Below are 21352 nucleotides of genomic sequence, written 5' to 3' on the forward strand. Positions count from 1 at the left end.
AAACACATTAGGTATAATAATCACGTATTTTATCTCATATTTTACAAAAAATCAAAATAATAGTGACATTAACTCATTCAGTATAATATTTAAAAAAAAAAAAAAATTGGAAAATGGGAAGAAAAATCATATCATTTATAGTAGAAATGCAATTTACATCAACATAGAGACCAAAAAACATGTATATTACTAGAACATCCATTTCAATAAATAAACCAATTTCAGTTATTTACATCATTGTATACACAAAATAAACAATTAATTATACCTAATCAGTTCTTCGGAATTCATCATAAACAATATTTAAAAGATATGTCTGCACAAAACATAAAAAAAAATAAACTTCAGATAAAATTAGAATCTTATATACAACACATGAACAGGTACTTAGAAAAAGTCATTTTTTCCCTCGTTAAACTTAATGTTTTCCACGTTAGAACAAATATTAACACAACAGAATATTAAATGACAAATCATCCATGGTTTCAAAGAACAAAAATATCTTACTTCAATTATATTTACATTCATTTATCCCTTGTTTTTTCCGGCTCAGTTTTTGACGTCTTGATTGCTGTTTCTCTGCCAAGCTTCTTTGAGCTTCCAAAATGTAGTCTGGTTTTCTAATGGCTCTGCCTACGCTTTGATTTGGCGCCACTATCTCAGGCAGTAAACACATACGATAAAATATAGTCACTTTCGGCAACATTTCTGTTTCCCACATGAACTCATCTCTTTCTACTCTTTATACGTGTAAACTCTGATGAACACCAGACATTACTATGAAGTAACAGTAATCACGCTCTGTAATGTTTAAAGTCCCTTGCAGCTGATAAAAATAAGGGTGTGAAAGTTTAAGAACTAAACTTCCGTCATCACTCACACGTAGAAAAAAACTTTTTTTTCTTATTGCATTTTCTTGGAGCCCTTGGTCAACTGCAGAAGGTACACACTTATCCAGGTGGCCTTTTTAGTTATAAGTATTTTTTAATAGCCAGTATGTTTAAAATCAGCGATACAGTTGTATTGATGGAAACAACTTTAATTTATGTAAGTGGTTTTATTTATTTATTTATAGACGTAAACGTTCCTAGGACCTGGCTCAAGTCTTCTACTCGCAAAATAGGCAGTACAAAAAATTACCAAATTCAACCTCATGTTGAGTGTTGATCTCCAATGGTGCTCCAGTTTTTTTGTGTCAATCCTACCTCACGAAAGAATACTTTTTTGGATTGGAAATGAACTCCAATGGTTCAACCAGCCATTAGTCATGTTGAAGCAGTTTTAAAAGTATCACTGGAGCACTTGGCTTAATAAGAATTAATAACTGCTTCATATATAATAAATAGTAATACCTTTGCGTCTTTCCTGCAAACGTGTTTTTTTAGGGCGTGTATTTATACAAACACATTTTACGCATTAAAATTGTTTAACTTTATGTAGCTAAGCATATTTGAAGTATTTATGTATTTTTTATTTCATCAACATATTCTTTAAATGAAGCATTCATTTTTTTTTACTATTTATAATTAATTTGATGGAGGCCATCCACGAACACTAATCCTACCCGGCTGTACAAGAGAGAATGAGTGACCTGGGTGAGACGCTGGCGCCACACACCCTTCCTCATCCCTTCCCCTCGTGCTCAGAAGCCGAGGGCGCAGCTAGCCACAGACCTCGGCGCCATCAACTTTTTTTTTCTTAAAAAATTTTGAATTGACAGAATATGAGTGTCGCTAGATGTGTTTATCTACTCAGCTTTACCAAAAATATCACAAATGTTTGAAGCAAACAATCATAATGTGATCATTTGTGGGTCTTCAGAAACATTTGAATTTTCGGGAGAAGCCTAGACCTAAAGATAGCAAAAGATATTGTGTTATTTTTAAAACTCGCTATTAAAATAAAATTTTAACAAAAATATGTACACATTCAGATAGGACTTTGAGATTTCTGTCACAAGAAAAGTGAAGTTAAAAAATTTAATGAACATTTTGTTTAGAAATGATTGTTTCGATGAAGCGTCAGTGTGCGAAACAGTGTGACATAAAATCCTCCTAAATGAAATACTAACAAACGACCACAGAAAAAGCTATTTAAGGTAATGTTCATATTTAATTTGTGAAGACGAACTGCGCGAGCACAATTTATACTATTTTTAATACATGACCATCATGCTATCAGTTTTTGTTTTTATTTGCTGTCCTGTAAAGAGTTAAACACTAACCAGTGAAGTTGTAAATGCAGAACTGTCAGTCTCTCGCGCGCAAGGCGTGACAGATGACTAGGCCGTGTTCGTCTCCCTGGCTCACAGTCGCGAGGGGTGGGTGACCTTCCAGGAAGGAGCTGGCAACACGGCAGCCTGTCTCCGTCTCCCCGCGCGCTGTCCTCTCCCCCCTGCTACCCCTCGTCCATATCCATGTGCTGGGCCTCGCGGCCTCAATGTTTCCATTATAAATAGCCATGCTGTGTCTTTGTTTTTAGAGATAGAGTATCAGCTCCGCTGACTTTTTTAAAGAATTAAACTCAGTCTAGGTTCCAGTACAGCTGTTTAAGCGATTAAATGAATAGCCTGAAAACTATGACACTTTGAATATTATATCACATGATATCACCATCTTGAAATAAAAAAAATAAAACTTTTGAAGCTATAGCGCTGTTAAGGTCTTCAAAATCTACAACATGGTTTTTGTTTGACGCTATTATCACAAAAATTGTGGAAATCGCGTGAGAATTTGTTTTGCATGTAAATGCCTATCCCGCGGCCGGAGTGAATTTTGTTGAAGCCCGGCCTTAAGAAGGGCGCCGTGAAGCGATTCTCTTTACCATTCTCCGAAACCTCAACTTAAGTGTTCGCGGGTACAAAATAAACAATTTAATTTCTAGCGCTCGCGTAGTGCTTCACTTACTTGCGCACTCGCCAATACTTATCTACTACACGCCCGAGACAACTGTGGTCCCGGTAAAAATGTGAACTACCCAAGGTCAGACGGACCCCTCCCTCCGCAACACTGTCCCCTCCATTCCCCTAGTCCGCCTCAAGGGTCGGAACGCATATCGCGGGTGGGACGACAAGTAAAGCCGTTACCATAAGTCACGACACAGTGCACGGACACGGGCGTATCGGTGTTTAAGTATTTCACGGATCCTTTGAAAACGGAGCAAGGTTTCGAAGCGTGCTTGACTGTAATATAACATGTATTGACAAATGGCATCGGGCAGTTCAACAAATCACAAAACTATAAATAGCCAGTGCAGGGAAGTGATTAGCAATTGTAACATGTCAGGAGTTAAAGAACTAAGTGGCTGAAGGGGAGTTTGTTACATGAACTTAGCAATAAACTGTGTTGAAACGTTTCTTGCATATGCTACATCAATTAATCGCAAAAAAAAAAATCTTTCATTATAGGCGAATGTATAGCCTACCAACATGTACGTTCAGTTTGGTGCTGAGTGAAATAATTATTATAATGCAAACGGTACAGTGTGATGCTGTGATGACTGTTTGGTACACATTCTGACATATCTTTATAGACACCTTGTTTCGCTGTTTCATACAAATATACCTTCAGTTTATCACAACATTTCTTACATACTGCACGACTGCGCTACATGGTCTTCCTTTCATCCATATACTCTTGCTTACATTTTGCGTCCGTAAAAAAACGGAAATATCGCAAATACGATGATAGCTATTTGGACTTCGGCTTTATGTCAATAGAAGTAAATAATGAAGAAAGACCGCAGTGTGTGCTCTGTTTGAAAATTTTATCAACCGAAAGTATGCTTCCAAGTAAGTTAAAGCGACATCTCGAAACCATTCACCCGGCTATGGTTGACAAATCGCGTAATTTTTTATACAAAATTAAAAAAAAAACACACAAAATGTGTTTATGTTAGCATCCTTCAAGGTAGCATACAGGGTGGCGAAATGCAAAAAACCTCAAACTATTGCAGAAGAGCTTGTTCTACCTGCTGCTCTCGACATGGTGAATATTATGGTGGGAGAATCGGCGGGAAAATGAATTTCTAAGGTACCCTTATCTAACAACACTATCAGTCGAAGAATCCATGACATAGCTGAGGATCAAAATCTCCAATTAATAGAAAAAATGAAAGGCAAGGAATTTGGTCTGAAACTTGACGAGGCTACTGACAGTCACAGTAATAATGATGCACATCTGATTTGTTACATACGCTTTGTGGCTGACAATATTATTGTCAAAGAACTCTTATGCTGCAAAAACATTACCAAAAGTACAAAGGCTCATGACTTGTTTGAAATTCTTGACATGTTTATTACAGAAAATTGTTTGAATTGGGAAAAATGTATTGGTGTATGTACAGATGGTGCTCGATCAATGTTTGGCTGGTACGGAGGATTACAAGCCCTTATTTGTAAAAAAGCCTCGCATGCTGTGTCGACCCATTGCATCATCCATAGAGAAGCGCTTGCGTCAAAGTCGATGAGTTCTGAATTAAACCAAGTATTAGAACATGTAATTGGCATTGTAAACTACATTAAAACTAGACCACTAAAAGCCAGACTTTTCAAAAAACTATGCATAGATATGGTAGCTGAACATACGGCACTGATATATTACTGCAATTCACAATGGCTTTCCCGTGGAAATGTCTTAATTTGTGTGTTCGAATTACATGAAGAAATTCATAGTTTTTTTTTACAAGAGCATCATGCAAACTCCAGATACTTTGCTGAACCAGATTTTTTGCTAAAACTAGCATATTTGTGCGACATACTTGAAAAACTTAAACTGAATCTGTCTTTACACATTCTGAAACTACTGGAGAAGATCGCTGCGTTTAAGAAAAAACTGCAGTTTTGGATTAAAAAAATGAATGAAAATTGCGGTCAAGTTTGATTCCCGCAGTTGTATGAATATGCAACATCAAATGAGCTTGTTGTCTCACAAGACCTGATGACCCTTTTCACGGTACACCTTTCGAAGTTCATTGAATGGTTTTCAAAATACTTTGCCGAAGATGATGTCGATAAATATGCGTGGATCCAAGACCCATTCCATGCACAAGCTCCGCCAGAATTTACATCGGAAGAAGAAGAAAGTCTCATTGAACTCTCTTGCGACAGCAGCCTTAGAACTAGATTCACATGTTCTGATTTGGTGGAGTTTTGGATATCGGTTCAAAATGAATATCCCACTTTAGCTTCAAAAGCTATAAGAGTAGTATACGAATGTTCCTCCTGCGGCAGGCGTCAGGCTGTGGATTGGGATTGTCTGTCCGCCATCTTGGATTTGTGACGTCACGGCGGCAAAATTTCCTCAAAATTCCTCAAAAATGACTCAAAATGACTCAAAAATTTCCCGTTTTGAGGAAAAATTTCCCGTTTTCGAGGGAAAATTTCCCGTTTTATTCCGTAAAAATCCCAGAGGCTAGAAATGTCCTAGAAGAGCTTAAGCATCCTTAACTCAAGCCTCAGTTAAGCCTCTATCAGGATGTGACCTTGACCTTTGACCTTGACCCCGACGGCCATTTTGGATCCGCCATCTTGGATGATGTAATTTTGTTTTCTCGAACATTCCGGCATTGTGTTATCCGCCATTTTGAATTATGATGTCACCGTTGCAATTTTCGTTACGGTCACCATCTTTAACTTTTTTATTATCCGATTTTAATGAATTTTTTTTTAAAAATTATAAAAAAAATTAAATAACAAAATTTTAATAAATTATTTAAAAAAAATATACTTTTACGACACGGAGTTCGGAGTCCTCGGTTCGAACCCGGTGAGGGCAAAAAAAAAATGACGACCGATCCTTCCCCCGCGGTGGCTGCTGGCATACTGACTCCCACCACTTTTTTTTTTCAAAGCATATATATCGCCACCTAGTATGACGTCATGTCCGCCATCTTGTTTCGTCCGCTGGAGACCACCATCTTGCTTTCACCCGCTAGAGTGCGCTGACACCATGTTAGTTTATTTCTTACCCGCTAGAGTGCAGTAATCATCTATTACTGTGACACCCGCCATCTTGTCATTTGGCCGCCATCTTGAAAATCCGTAATTATTTAGCTAGGAATTCGGGAAAAATTCCAAAATTCATTAAATAAATCACCCATTAATTTACAAATTGATTAGATCGACTAAGGTCCTTGGTTCGAACCCTGGCCGATACAAAACAACTTTAATATTTTAAAAAAGTACCACTAAAGTGGCAGGTTTGAGAAAATAAAAACACCGCAAGTTCTTTTACAAACATAATATTTATTACATAATTTCTATTCTACTACAGGATCACTTACGAAAGCTAGCAAATTTATAATCAATCATTTAGTTCCGCATCGGTGTGAAATGACTAATTCTTAGCTCCAATCGGTTTATACTAGACAGAGTCCAACCAGAACCTTTACTGACATAGTTCTCCTCTTCTTGGCAGAGTTTCTGGATTCCGTTTTTAACAGTTTGCTTCACATCGTCAAAACTGTAAATTACTGCAGCCGATGTCTTGAATGCACACTTCTTCACTTTCTCATCTAACGAATATGGCTTTCCATATAGACAGTCCAACCACAAGTTATATTTTAATGGACCTTTTGTTGCTACGTCATCAGTAAGCTGATTGATTATGTCCTGTCTAATATCATCAAGAAAAGTACAAATGTCCTTCGACTCACCGAACGTATTTAGATAATAATAGTCCTTCAATGTTCCACGAAATGCAGACTGCGCCAAGTAGAAGCCATTATCAATCACATGTAATGCTCCGAACACAGTCTAAGGTTTATTTTCCTGTTCAGACGTCATACCAATCGGTTGCTGCACATCGGTTTTCTTGCTTGTACGCTCACGAGCCTTCAACCTAAACCGAGGAGTCGAAATTTCTGCAGGTAGTTCAGCAGTAGGCACACGGACTTCACCTTTACAGTTTTTCGCATGTCGTCGCAAATTATCAATTCGAGTAAACCATTCATGACACTCATCACAGCGAAACTTCATTCGAGAAGGATTCTTCGTGCATTTGCTCCGCTCATGTCTTCGTGCATCATGGGAAAATGCGAACGACGTATCACAGTAGCTGCAAGGATACCGTGGTGATGAAGACGAGCCTTTCAGACCTGATCCAGATACAGGCGTTGCAACAGTAGTACCATTTCCAGGCATACTCTTATGCACATCGATGCATCGTTGTTGCGCCGAAACCTTTACTTTCTGCCGCACAGCAGGACCTTTGCATGCCTTCATGTGCGTTTTCATATTATCTTTTCTGGCAAACTGCTTATGACATTTCTCACAAACAAACATTTTACGATATAGGTTCTTGGCACATTCGCTCCACTCGTGTCGTCGAGCATTGCTGCTGTTTGAGAAAATCTTGTCACAGTAACAGCACCGATGTTCGTTAGTTGTTGTCGATTCGGCATCCATTGAAGCCTCCATCGAGGGCGAAACGAAGTTTGTCGAGTTTTCCTGCACAGCCAGCACTACCGGCATTAAAGTCTCTTCTGCTGGTGGTATCGCGTCTGATGAAGTCTCCTCCAGTGTTGTCATCGGCGTTGCCAACGGGATCTGCACCTTCTCCGTCGTAGCTGTCGTAAAGGTTCCCGTAGACGATGGTACAACCTCCATCGAGTTCAACGTTAAAGTCGGTAAAGATGCCATCGAGTTCGCAAGAACAGGTAATTACGCAACTTATGCACCAGATGTTACAAACTAGGTGATCCTTACACCGTCAACGTCAGTAACAAACTGAGCGTCCTGTTGTCTAGGACTCGCTTATATACATGTACAGGATGGAATAATAATACGCTAGTCAAATCAAGAACAATTTACTAAAATACTAGAGTCAAAACAACATTAAAAATAGAAGCACCATCAACAAAAAGGAAGCACATTTGGAAGCACCATCAACAAAAAGGAAGCACATTTGGAAGCACCATCAACAAAAAGGAAGCACATTTGGAAGCACCGACATCGAAAAGGCAGCACATTTGGAAGCACCGACAACGAAAAGGCAGCACATTTGGAAGCACCGACAACGAAAAAGAAGCACATTTGGAAGCACCGACAACGAAAAGGCAGCACCGCCAACGAAAAGGCAGCACCGCCAACGAAAAGGCAGCACCGCCAACGAAAAAGCAGCTCATTTGGAAGCACCGACAACTATAAGGCAGCACCGCCAACGAAAACGCAGCACCATCGACGAAAAGGAAGCACATTTGGAAGCACAAGTTACGAGAACTAAGTTTTAGTTAGAAATCAGAATACAAGAAATAAAACATTAAATTTTTATAATTCAAATTATTTTATTTCTGTACATTATACAAATGCAAGTAAAACAAGCCATAATTGTATGTAGCCAGCTTTCCTCAGTTCTTTGAGTATGAAGGATATTTCTTTGATGCACGAATAGTTTCCTGCACAAAGCGAGCCATGTAGAAGTCTTAGCCGGTCAACCAATGTGTTTGGATCTTTCCATGATGTGTAATCAATCTCTTCTACCACCATTTTACTTGCTTGTTTATTATAAATATTATGATATCTGGTGTATTCCTTTTTAACACCAACCTCAGGGTAACTTTCATTATCGAGATAGTGATCATCACAAGCTTGATCAGATTTATTTAATATATCTCGACGTTTCCATCGTTTCGGTCTCAGGACACCGACACAGTCTTCGATCTTGCCTGCTTTAGCTGCTTCATCACAGTCTATGTCTTTGTCAACAGCCTCAGAGTCGCTGTAGCAATCACCGTAGAAGGCATCATCTTCACCCAGATTACCGTAAGAATTCGATGCCGATGATGACGAAGTGTCTTCATCGTCTTCATGCTTCCTTTTTAGGAGTCCATCATTTTTACAGAGTAGGAAAGATCTACTTGAATTCGGCTGGAATGTATTCTCACTTTTCACGTTAAGGATTCTTCCATTGTCTTCATTCTTCCATAAATCAACATCATCCTTCAATTTAAGTTTTTTGTCGAGATCGGAAGAGCCGCGAACATAATCTCTCCCAAGACAAGGAAAATTATTGTCGTAATGCAAATCGCTCTTCCTTAGCCTAGTAGACCCATCATTGTCCTCTAGCTTGTACGCAGGCTTGGCGTTACAAGTTCTGTCATGTCTTTTTAAGCTCTCTCTCCGCGTAAACGACTTGCTACATCTAACACAACTTATCATATTACGTAGTGGATTTTTAACACAGTCATTCTTCTCGTGTTGTCTTCCATTCTTTCTCAAGATAAATTCTTTGCTGCAAAACTTACACCTGTGTCCTTTCAATACAGCAACAGTCACCGAATCAGGATTCATATTAGTTACTGAGACTATTGTCAGATGCAAACTGAGTGAATTAAATTAGATACATTACTTAAATAGAATTTTCTAAATATTTCAACAGCAAGAATTAAGTTACCTCATACAAAAGAAATTGTTTCATGTGGTTTCGATTATTAGCATGAGATGTCGCCACGTGTTGTGTTGAGTCATAATTTATTTAGTTCTTTTATGTGGTATGCGGGATGCTCACTAACGTTCGCAAAACAAGGATGGCTTCTCTAGACATCAAGGAGAAGGAAGTTTGTCTTTCATGTTAATGCTTCTCAGCTGTCTCAAAGCATATTATTTGTCTGAGTAAAGTTATTATTTTTTTAATCCACCTGATGAAAATATTGTATGTTCTGATTTATTGACAGAATTTCACTGATTAAATGTAACTCTGAATAAAAATGACATGACTCAGTAAGTAAACAATTCTTCATGCAGAGATAGATCTCTCACAAATAATCAGGATCACTCGGTGAAAACCATCAGATGTCTAGCCAGGAATAATCAGAAACACTTGGAGAAAGCCATCAATATAATATCAAGATTAATCAGAAGCACTCGGAGAAATCCATCAGATGTCTAGTTAGGTATAATCAGAAGCACACGGAGTAAACCACCATAATATTGTCAAGAATAATCGGAAGCTCACGGAGAAAACCACCATAATATTAACAATAATAATCGGAAGCACACGGAGAAAACCACCATAATATTGACAAGAATAATCGGAAGCACACGGAGAAAACCACCACAAGTTTTCTTTGATATCATAAAAATACAGAAAAAAATATTTATTAATAACAAAAAAATTTATAAAAATTTTTAAATGACAAAATAAAATACGAAAAATACATAAACAGATTCTGCTAGCTTGTGAACTTCTCATTGTTGAGCAAAGATATAGTTCTAGTACAAGCTAGAATATTATGTATTTTTCGTATTTTATTTTGTCATTTAAAAATTTTTATAATTTTTTTTGTTATTTATTAAATATTTTTTTCTGTATTTTTATGATATCAAAGAAAACTTGTGGTGGTTTTCTCCGTGTGCTTCCGATTATTCTTGTCAATATTATGGTGGTTTTCTCCGTGTGCTTCCGATTATTATTGTTAATATTATGGTGGTTTTCTCCGTGAGCTTCCGATTATTCTTGACAATATTATGGTGGTTTACTCCGTGTGCTTCTGATTATACCTAACTAGACATCTGATGGATTTCTCCGAGTGCTTCTGATTAATCTTGATATTATATTGATGGCTTTCTCCAAGTGTTTCTGATTATTCCTGGCTAGACATCTGATGGTTTTCACCGAGTGCTCCTGATTATTTGTGAGAGATCTATCTCTGCATGAAGAATTGTTTACTTACTGAGTCATGTCATTTCTATTCAGAGTTACATTTAATAAGTGAAATTCTGTCAATAAATCAGAACATACAATATTTTTATCAGGTGGATTAAAAAAATAATAACTTTACTCAGACAAATAATATGCTTTGAGACAGCTGAGAAGCATTAACATGAAAGACAAACTTCCTTCTCCTTGATGTCTAGAGAAGCCATCCTTGTTTTGCGAACGTTAGTGAGCATCCCGCATACCACATAAAAGAACTAAATAAATTATGACTCAACACAACACGTGGCGACATCTCATGCTAATAATCGAAACCACATGAAACAATTTCTTTTGTATGAGGTAACTTAATTCTTGCTGTTGAAATATTTAGAAAATTCTATTTAAGTAATGTATCTAATTTAATTCACTCAGTTTGCATCTGACAATAGTCTCAGTAACTAATATGAATCCTGATTCGGTGACTGTTGCTGTATTGAAAGGACACAGGTGTAAGTTTTGCAGCAAAGAATTTATCTTGAGAAAGAATGGAAGACAACACGAGAAGAATGACTGTGTTAAAAATCCACTACGTAATATGATAAGTTGTGTTAGATGTAGCAAGTCGTTTACGCGGAGAGAGAGCTTAAAAAGACATGACAGAACTTGTAACGCCAAGCCTGCGTACAAGCTAGAGGACAACGATGGGTCTACTAGGCTAAGGAAGAGCGATTTGCATTACGACAATAATTTTCCTTGTCTTGGGAGAGATTATGTTCGCGGCTCTTCCGATCTCGACAAAAAACTTAAATTGAAGGATGATGTTGATTTATGGAAGAATGAAGACAATGGAAGAATCCTTAACGTGAAAAGTGAGAATACATTCCAGCCGAATTCAAGTAGATCTTTCCTACTCTGTAAAAATGATGGACTCCTAAAAAGGAAGCATGAAGACGATGAAGACACTTCGTCATCATCGGCATCGAATTCTTACGGTAATCTGGGTGAAGATGATGCCTTCTACGGTGATTGCTACAGCGACTCTGAGGCTGTTGACAAAGACATAGACTGTGATGAAGCAGCTAAAGCAGGCAAGATCGAAGACTGTGTCGGTGTCCTGAGACCGAAACGATGGAAACGTCGAGATATATTAAATAAATCTGATCAAGCTTGTGATGATCACTATCTCGATAATGAAAGTTACCCTGAGGTTGGTGTTAAAAAGGAATACACCAGATATCATAATATTTATAATAAACAAGCAAGTAAAATGGTGGTAGAAGAGATTGATTACACATCATGGAAAGATCCAAACATATTGGTTGACCGGCTAAGACTTCTACATGGCTCGCTTTGTGCAGGAAACTATTCGTGCATCAAAGAAATATCATTCATACTCAAAGAACTGAGGAAAGCTGGCTACATACAATTATGGCTTGTTTTACTTGCATTTGTATAATGTACAGAAATAAAATAATTTGAATTATAAAAATTTAATTTTTTTATTTCTTGTATTCTGATTTCTAAACTAACACTTAGTTCTCGTAACTTGTGCTTCCAAATGTGCTTCCTTTTCGTCGATGGTGCTGCGTTTTCGTTGGCGGTGCTGCCTTATAGTTGTCGGTGCTTCCAAATGAGCTGCTTTTTCGTTGGTGGTGCTGCCTTTTCGTTGGCGGTGCTGCCTTTTCGTTGTCGGTGCTTCCAAATGTGCTTCTTTTTCGTTGTCGGTGCTTCCAAATGTGCTGCCTTTTCGTTGTCGGTGCTTCCAAATGTGCTGCCTTTTCGATGTCGGTGCTTCCAAATGTGCTTCCTTTTTGTTGATGGTGCTTCCAAATGTGCTTCCTTTTTGTTGATGGTGCTTCCAAATGTGCTTCCTTTTTGTTGATGGTGCTTCTATTTTTAATGTTGTTTTGACTCTAGTATTTTAGTAAATTGTTCTTGATTTGACTAGCGTATTATTATTCCATCCTGTACATGTATATAAGCGAGTCCTAGACAACAGGACGCTCAGTTTGTTACTGACGTTGACGGTGTAAGGATCACCTAGTTTGTAACATCTGGTGCATAAGTTGCATAATTACCTGTTCTTGCGAACTCGATGGCATCTTTACCGACTTTAACGTCGAACTCGATGGAGGTTGTACCATCGTCTACGGGAACCTTTACGACAGCTACGACGGAGAAGGTGCAGATCCCGTTGGCAACGCCGATGACAACACTGGAGGAGACTTCATCAGACGCGATACCACCAGCAGAAGAGACTTTAATGCCGGTAGTGCTGGCTGTGCAGGAAAACTCGACAAACTTCGTTTCGCCCTCGATGGAGGCTTCAATGGATGCCGAATCGACAACAACTAACGAACATCGGTGCTGTTACTGTGACAAGATTTTCTCAAACAGCAGCAATGCTCGACGACACGAGAGGAGCGAATGTGCCAAGAACCTATATCGTAAAATGTTTGTTTGTGAGAAATGTCATAAGCAGTTTGCCAGAAAAGATAATATGAAAACGCACATGAAGGCATGCAAAGGTCCTGCTGTGTGGCAGAAAGTAAAGGTTTCGGCGCAACAACGATGCATCGATGTGCATAAGAGTATGCCTGGAAATGGTACTACTGTTGCAACGCCTGTATCTGGATCAGGTCTGAAAGGCTCGTCTTCATCACCACGGTATCCTTGCAGCTACTGTGATACGTCGTTCGCATTTTCCCATGATGCACGAAGACATGAGCGGAGCAAATGCACGAAGAATCCTTCTCGAATGAAGTTTCGCTGTGATGAGTGTCATGAATGGTTTACTCGAATTGATAATTTGCGACGACATGCGAAAAACTGTAAAGGTGAAGTCCGTGTGACTACTGCTGAACTACCTGCAGAAATTTCGACTCCTCGGTTTAGGTTGAAGGCTCGTGAGCGTACAAGCAAGAAAACCGATGTGCAGCAACCGATTGGTATGACGTCTGAACAGGAAAATAAACCTAAGACTGTGTTCGGAGCATTACAAGTGATTGATAATGGCTTCTACTTGGCGCAGTCTGCATTTCGTGGAACATTGAAGGACTATTATTATCTAAATACGTTCGGTGAGTCGAAGGACATTTGTACTTTTCTTGATGATATTAGACAGGACATAATCAATCAGCTTACTGATGACGTAGCAACAAAAGGTCCATTAAAATATAACTTGTGGTTGGACTGTCTATATGGAAAGCCATATCCGTTAGATGAGAAAGTGAAGAAGTGTGCATTCAAGACATTGGCTGCAGTAATTTACAGTTCTGACGATGTGAAGCAAACTGTTTAAAACGGAATCCAGAAACTCTGCCAAGAAGAGGAGAACTATGTCAGTAAAGGTTCTGGTTGGACTCTGTCTAGTATAAACCGATTGGAGCTAAGAATAAGTCATTTCACACCGATGCGGAACTAAATGATTGATTATAAATTTGCTAGCTTTCGTAAGTGATCCTGTAGTAGAATAGAAATTAGGTATGTAATAAATATTATGTTTGTAAAAGAACTTGCGGTGTTTTTATTTTCTCAAACCTGCCACTTTAGTGGTACTTTTTTAAAATATTAAAGTTGTTTTGTATCGGCCAGGGTTCGAACCAAGGACCTTAGTCGATCAAATCAATTTGTAAATTAATGGGTGATTTATTTAATGAATTTTGGAATTTTTCCCGAATTCCTAGCTAAATAATTACGGATTTTCAAGATGGCGGCCAAATGACAAGATGGCGGGTGTCACAGTAATATATGATTACTGCACTCTAGCGGGTAAGAAATAAACTAACATGGTGTCAGCGCACTCTAGCGGGTGAAAGCAAGATGGTGGTCTCCAGCGGACGAAACAAGATGGCGGACATGACGTCATACTAGGTGGCGATATATATGCTTTGAAAAAAAAAAGTGGTGGGAGTCAGTATGCCAGCAGCCACCGCGGGGGAAGGATCGGTCGTCATTTTTTTTTTTGCCCTCACCGGGTTCGAACCGAGGACTCCGAACTCCGTGTCGTAAAAGTAAATTTTTTTAAAATAATTTATTAAAATTTTGTTATTTAATTTTTTTTTATAATTTTTTAAAAAAATTTCATTAAAATCGGATAATAAAAAAGTTAAAGATGGTGACCGTAACGAAAATTGCAACGGTGACGTCATAATTCAAAATGGCGGATAACACAATGCCGGAATGTTCGAGAAAACAGAATTACGTCATCCAAGATGGCGGATCCAAAATGACCGTCGGGGTCAAGGTCAAAGGTCAAGGTCACATCCTGATAGAGGCTTAACTGAGGCTTGAGTTAAGGATGCTTAAGCCTTTTCTAGGACATTTCTAGCCTCTGGGATTTTTACGGAATAAAACGGAAAATTTTCCCTCGAAACGAGAATTTTTCCCTCGAAAACGGGAAATTTTTCCTCAAAACGGGAATTTTTGAGTCATTTTGAGTCATTTTTGAGGAATTTTGAGGAATTTTTGCAGCCGTGACGTCACAAATCCAAGATGGCGGACAGACAATCCCAATCCACAGCCTGACACCTGCCGCAGGAGGAACATTCGTATACTACTTATAAGAATTTTCATTCCTTTTGCAATATCTTATTTGTGCGAAGCTGGATTTTCAGCTGTAGCTGTAATCAAGAGCAAATATTGCTCAAAGATCAATGTGGAGCAAGAAATGCGAGTAGAAGTGTCAAACTTTATTCCACGTTTTGAAAAAAAATGTGTGAAGATCACCAAGCTCACCCATCACATTGACTAGCTAGGTAGCTATTGTATTTTATTTTTGTTTTTCTTAAGTCTCTCTTGAATGTTTTTGTGTTAATTTTATATTCTTATAATACAGTTCAGATTCATAATGTGGATGTTTTAATTTTTTGCTTATCTACCTAACTAGTATAATTGTACCTATCTATTTCGACGAGCCAAATAGGTTAGGGCGCCGAGACAAAATAGTAAACATGTATGTGCGCCGCGGACTGAAAAAGATTGGGAAACCCTGGTATAAGGTAATGGGTATTGCGGTGTTGCTGAGTGACTAAATGCAGTGTTCTATGATCTACGAGTATCCACAGGAGTTTTCCGCATCGAGGAGCTGTGTTGGTGAGATCCAGTATCCAGCACCCAGTACGTAAACGAAGTGGGACTTTGCAGGAACAGTGCCAGACAATGCAGGAAGCCTAGAGCTTCACATCGCGGGACTTAGTGGAACAGACGCTGAAATGCAGCAAGTCAAATAAGGACATAATTACGGTCAAAATTTTAATAAGTCTTCTTGTGTGTAATGAAGTTAGGTTTAGGTTGAGAGAAATTACAGAGAAAAATTTCAGAAACATGAGTACTGCAGGTCGTACTGAGGAAGAGGATTTTGTGGGTTTTTCAGAAGGCTCATAAAATTTAGGAGACTAGCCTAATATGAATGTTGGTTTGATAGAAGGTCAGGATTTTTCATGTCCCCAGGCAATGTCTGGAAACACGGAACACCCTGGAAACAGAAATCAGGTTGAGGTTATAGTGGGGTCAGATCAAGCAATACTTAGGCTATTAATGGAAAAGTGGCAAAAGTTAGGAAATCAAATCACACAAACAAATAAATTCGATCAAAATTCACAGAACAATCAGGAAATCAAACAGATTACACAAAAAAAACAGAACCTCACACAGGAATATTCATATAAATTGGATAACAGGGGCAGCATGAAATAAGGCAGGAAATTTTATAGGTTAAGGAAGAAATAGTAACAAGTGCAATCAGAATTGGAAAGTTTAGAAACTAAAATTGACAAACTGCAAACAGATGAAAATGCAGGTAGCCACATGTACACAAAGAGTGACTGAATGTGAAGTTAGAGTTGCATAAAGTCAGGCAATGTACAAATTGCATATTTACAGGAGAAGTACAATCAGGTACAGAATGACATTGGCAGAAACCAAAATTAAATCACAGACTTGCATAGTATGGTTAATGATAATGGGAAACATGGAATTATGTAAATGAGAGAACAATTCAGGAAGTTGTGAGCAATTTCAAAGTAAATGTTGAAAGGGCATTAACCGAAAACAGAAAAAAAAGGAAATCAATTTGGAAAGTTTAGGGATGAGGTGGGTAGAAAATGTTTAAAGAAAGTCAAGGAAAAACCAAGCAAAATATGAAGTGATGCAAATCGTAATATTAGAGTAGTTCAGTGCTGACGGTTAATTAAGTAAATACATTTTAGGAAACGGTACCAACATTTTTTTGTGGATGACAAGAGCATATACTCTCATACAGTTCATTACCAAGTGTGAAAAGGTATTTGGTTACTTGAAGGGTTTGGGATAGACAGAAGGTTGAGTTGTTTGTCACCAAGTTGGATTGGTGAGGGGGGGGCTCCAACGAAAGGTTTGTTTCACACATTGTGCACCATTTCTACCAGCAGGTACAGAACTGCATTTTGGAGGCTAGGGCTAAAGGTGGTGATGAGGTCATTGCATTGCTGGAAATATTGGACAGAAAGAAAGAAAGAAAGAAATGAAAACCTTAACCCCTCGTAGCTTTAGCCTTCCGGGGTGTCAGAATTATTTGTTAACTTTAATGTTTCTCTTGTATAATAAAATTTGACTGTGTTTAAGAGAAAAATTAAAGACTTTTAATTAAGAATATTTAAAATTAATTTTTTAAATTTTGAATATTTGAAACCACTTTAAAGGTAAAAAGTTTGGATTATTTGTGAGTTATTTATTGCCTGGAGCCGGGATTGGAACTCTCTGGAGGTCCGATTCGGGAAAGGTGCCTGAAGGGTCCCCCTTTCCCCGATCGGAAGGCAGCTATTAGCCCGGACACCCTAAAAAAAAAACAATCTGTCCACTCAGGAGAGTGGGAGATGTCTGATCTACTGACTATGTTATTTTGCCTTTCTCTCAGGCTTGAGACCCCCGAGTAGACAAGAGATTTCTAACCCCGCTCCCGAAAGCCGCGAGCCCAGAGAGGCACTAAAGAAAAAAGAAAGATGTAATTTTGTGTTCTCTGTTTCTGCCAATGGAAATGTGGTCCAGAGCGCAGTCGCTATTCCTCCGACCGATAAGGCGGTGCCACAGGGCTTGATTAGACTGAAGGGTTCATGCAGTAGGCCGGAATTCCATGCCTCCGCAGAAACTGCCCAACTGTCCTCTCGCACCCCACAGATCCAGCCCCACCAGTGGGGACGCGGCGCAACACCTTCGCACCTCCCCATGGCGTCCACAGAGAAACCTACTGCTACTGGTGTCCGGTTACCGCAGGGTACCACGTGGAGGTTGCTGCCCGGCGACCCTAGCCCCTCCTTTTTTTTGTTTTTTTGTTTTATATATTTTTTGTAGTTTTTTTTAATGTTTTTTGTATTTTTTTTAGATTTTTTTACAATTTGTTTTGTCTTCCATTTGCTTGCCATTTGCAGGAAGGTTATAATTTTAGTATACATATTTTTTTTGAAATTACATTGAAAAGGATATAAATTGTACATAAAAAGTTATTACATATTTTTTTGAAATTACATTGAGAAGGATATAAATTGTACATAAAAAGTTATTTAAAAGGATTGAAAGGATTTTTATAACATTGAATAAAATGATTATTACATTGAAAAGGATATATATAACACTGAATAAAGTTGAAACTTTAAAAAGGATATATAAATTGTATATAAAAAGTTTTATATAACATTGAATAAAATTGAAACATAAAAAAGGATATATAAATTGTATATAAAAAGTTATTAAAATTGAAACATTGAAAAATATATAACGAGTATTTACATTGAAAAGGATATAAATTGTACATAAATTTTATTAAATATATATGTTATAAAAGATTCGAGGCATTGATAGGGACTCTAGATTAATTTTAATTAAGTATTATAAAGTCCAGAAATTAATTTTAATTAAGTATTATAAAGTCCAGAAATTAGTATCAGAAAATATCATAAATTTGATAAATTTTTCCCGAAAAAATAAAAAATCTCAGTGTTTGTGTTTATGTTTGTATGTGTTTTATAATTTATGAATTGATTATGTTAAAAAAAGTTATTATTGTAAGTATTAGAAAAAAATTTAAAATTAGAAAAGATTATGATAATTTTTTTTCCCGAAAATTAAAAATCTAAAAATATTGTTTGAGAGTTCCCGAGAGATGGCTTAAGTATGACATGCAATTATAACGAGACATCCAAGGTTTTTACTAAAAAGTTTATTTAAAAATTTTATGTATTGACTTAATTTGTGTCTGTTGCGGCGCTTGTCTTTCGTGTTACGTGTGTTCTCTCCCGGCTCGGCGGCGAGGCGGTCGCAGAGTTGCTGATTGCGCGCATTCCTTGGGACCCCCCAGCCACGGCCTCCTTGACCTGGTTACCGGCGTGCGCTTCGCTCGCCGCCTCACGCGGGCTCTGTCCTGTCCTGTCTTTTAATTTCCGAAAATCTATGTTTTACAAATAAAAATTTTTTACCTTGAAGTTATTTAAATATGTATATAATTTATAATTTATATTTGGGTTGAAATTAAAAACTTATGAAATTATTTATTTATTTATATATTTTTCCTAATTTTCTAAATCGTCGTTTAGGGTTTTGACTATGCTGTAGCATTCCACCATAAAAGTTTTTGTGTATTCGTATATTTCAGTATCGTATATTTCGTAATGATTTAGGGGCCATGATTCATTTTTAGTTTTAAGTTTGTTTATCATTGTTAATCTTTCTATATTAAATAGTGTACAGTCAAACATTATGTGATAAGTATTTTGGGGTCCTTGTTCGCATTGGCATGTGTCGTCATTAATTCTGTGTAGTATATTTTTAAGGTATGATTTTAATTGGCCATGTCCTGATAATAGCGAAATTATTTGTTTATTGAAAAATGTTTTATTTTCGTACCAATCGTTAATATTTTTAATATAGTTTTTTATGTTGTAGCTTTGATCTGTTTGATTTATTTCGTGAATCCATTCTTGAAGGCTTAAATTAAATAGAAATTTCTTAAGTTGCTTGATACCTACTATTTCCTCATCGTTTATTGATATCCAAATTTTATTATCTTGTTCAATTATAGTGTATTGATTATTTCTATCAGTTACATTTTGTTTATTATTTTTAATATCGTATATTATATTTCTGTCTCTTAATTGGTAATCAATTGGTATTTGTTTATTTAAAATGAGTATTGAGATATATGAAATTGTGTTAGCGACTCCTGTTAATTTTACTAAGTTATATCTTTGGGCTGCTCTTAGTGTTCTTACTATATGTGTGTGATTTAGTCTGAGGTTAAAGATCAATGCTGAGTATTGAGTTATATTGAGAAAAAGGGCTTGATATATTATTTTTTAGTTTTTATTATTATATTCTATTATTTTCCAGATAGATTGTCTTAGGCGAGAGAAAATTAGCTTAGTTTTATCAGTTATATATTTTATGTGATGGGAGAAAATTTAGTTTATGGTCTATTATTAATCCTAGATATGTAAATTGTTTAACAAATTTAATGGTATTATTGTCGTATTTTATTGTTGGTGGGCGTTTATAAAGGTCTCCTTTAACTTGCATAGCTACTGTTTTATCTATAGAAATTTTAAGTTTTTGGTTATCCATCCAAGATTTAATTAAGATTAGAATATTTTTAGATTTAATTTCTATTTGAGCTCTATTATTACCAGTTATTATTATTGCCAAGTCATCGGCGAAAGCGATAGTGTCTATTTTATTTATATCAATTAGTTGTTTAATTAAATTGTTTATGACTAAATTCCAGAGGGTGGAGGCTAGGGCTAAAGGTGGTGATGAGGTCATTGCATTGCTGGAAATATTGGACAGGAGGAACGAACAGGAGGAAGGCCTGAGAGACAGGGAGCCAGACAACCAGGGTAGGCAGCAAGGACCACCTCAGCAGAGAGTCCGCCAACCCAAAGTTCAGCCGAAGGAGTTTAGGCAGCCCCAGAGACAGGAATGGCTAGGGAACATCCAGCTACCCAGGTGGAGACAAGAACGATGCCAGCAGGAACGCCATGGTAAGGGTAGGGCAGATGATAGGCAGAAACATCAGGAGCAGGACAGATGAGAAAATGAGAGGGGACAAGAAAGGCAGGAGAACCATAATTTTAATAAGTAGGTTGGGAGGATCAAGCTTTAGATCCCTTCCAGATGGATGTCCTAGGGGCTGAGTCACAGTGTCATGTTTTGCAGACCAAAGAACATGACCAGGTTACAAATGAGATGGAAGATTCTTTGAAAAATGTGTAGGGGCCAACTAACAGGTTACAAGGAAAAGTAAGTACCTGCCCATACTCTCAGGGTGAAATAGTTATTGCCAGAAGAAAAAAAAAAAAACCAAAATGCTAGTTGACTCAGATAGTAAAGTGACTGCTATGTCTGAGATAATTTTTTTTTGTATTTGGGTAGTTATGTTACTAAATCATTAGCAGTACTGCCAGTTGCAAATGTTATTATTTTAGGAGCCAGTGGGATTAGAAATAAGAATGTTAAGAAAAAAGTAATATTGGTAATGAAATTTGGAGAAGTAGTAATGTTTAACACATTAATATTTTGCTTCTTCATCCAATCTATATGATTGCTAATTGCGTTACATTCATTCCCGTTACATCTGTTTCACACTTCGCCACATGTTCCGTGTCTTACCAACTTCACCACACACTATGTCCCTCACACACTGTCCAACCTTAATACTATACATATACCACACTCTCCTGCCTTAATTC

General features: G+C 37.3%; 1 protein-coding gene across 1 annotated transcript in view; it reads right to left on the reverse strand.

Annotated features, from left to right (window-relative positions):
- LOC134529275 (filamin-A) overlaps positions 1-21352 on the reverse strand; it is a 786080-nt gene that overhangs the window by 22864 nt on the left and 741864 nt on the right. The gene's annotated exons all lie outside the window — the stretch shown is intronic.

Source organism: Bacillus rossius, chromosome 2 (assembly GCF_032445375.1).
Source record: "Bacillus rossius redtenbacheri isolate Brsri chromosome 2, Brsri_v3, whole genome shotgun sequence".
In the NCBI taxonomy this organism is placed as follows: Eukaryota; Metazoa; Arthropoda; class Insecta; order Phasmatodea; family Bacillidae; genus Bacillus; species Bacillus rossius.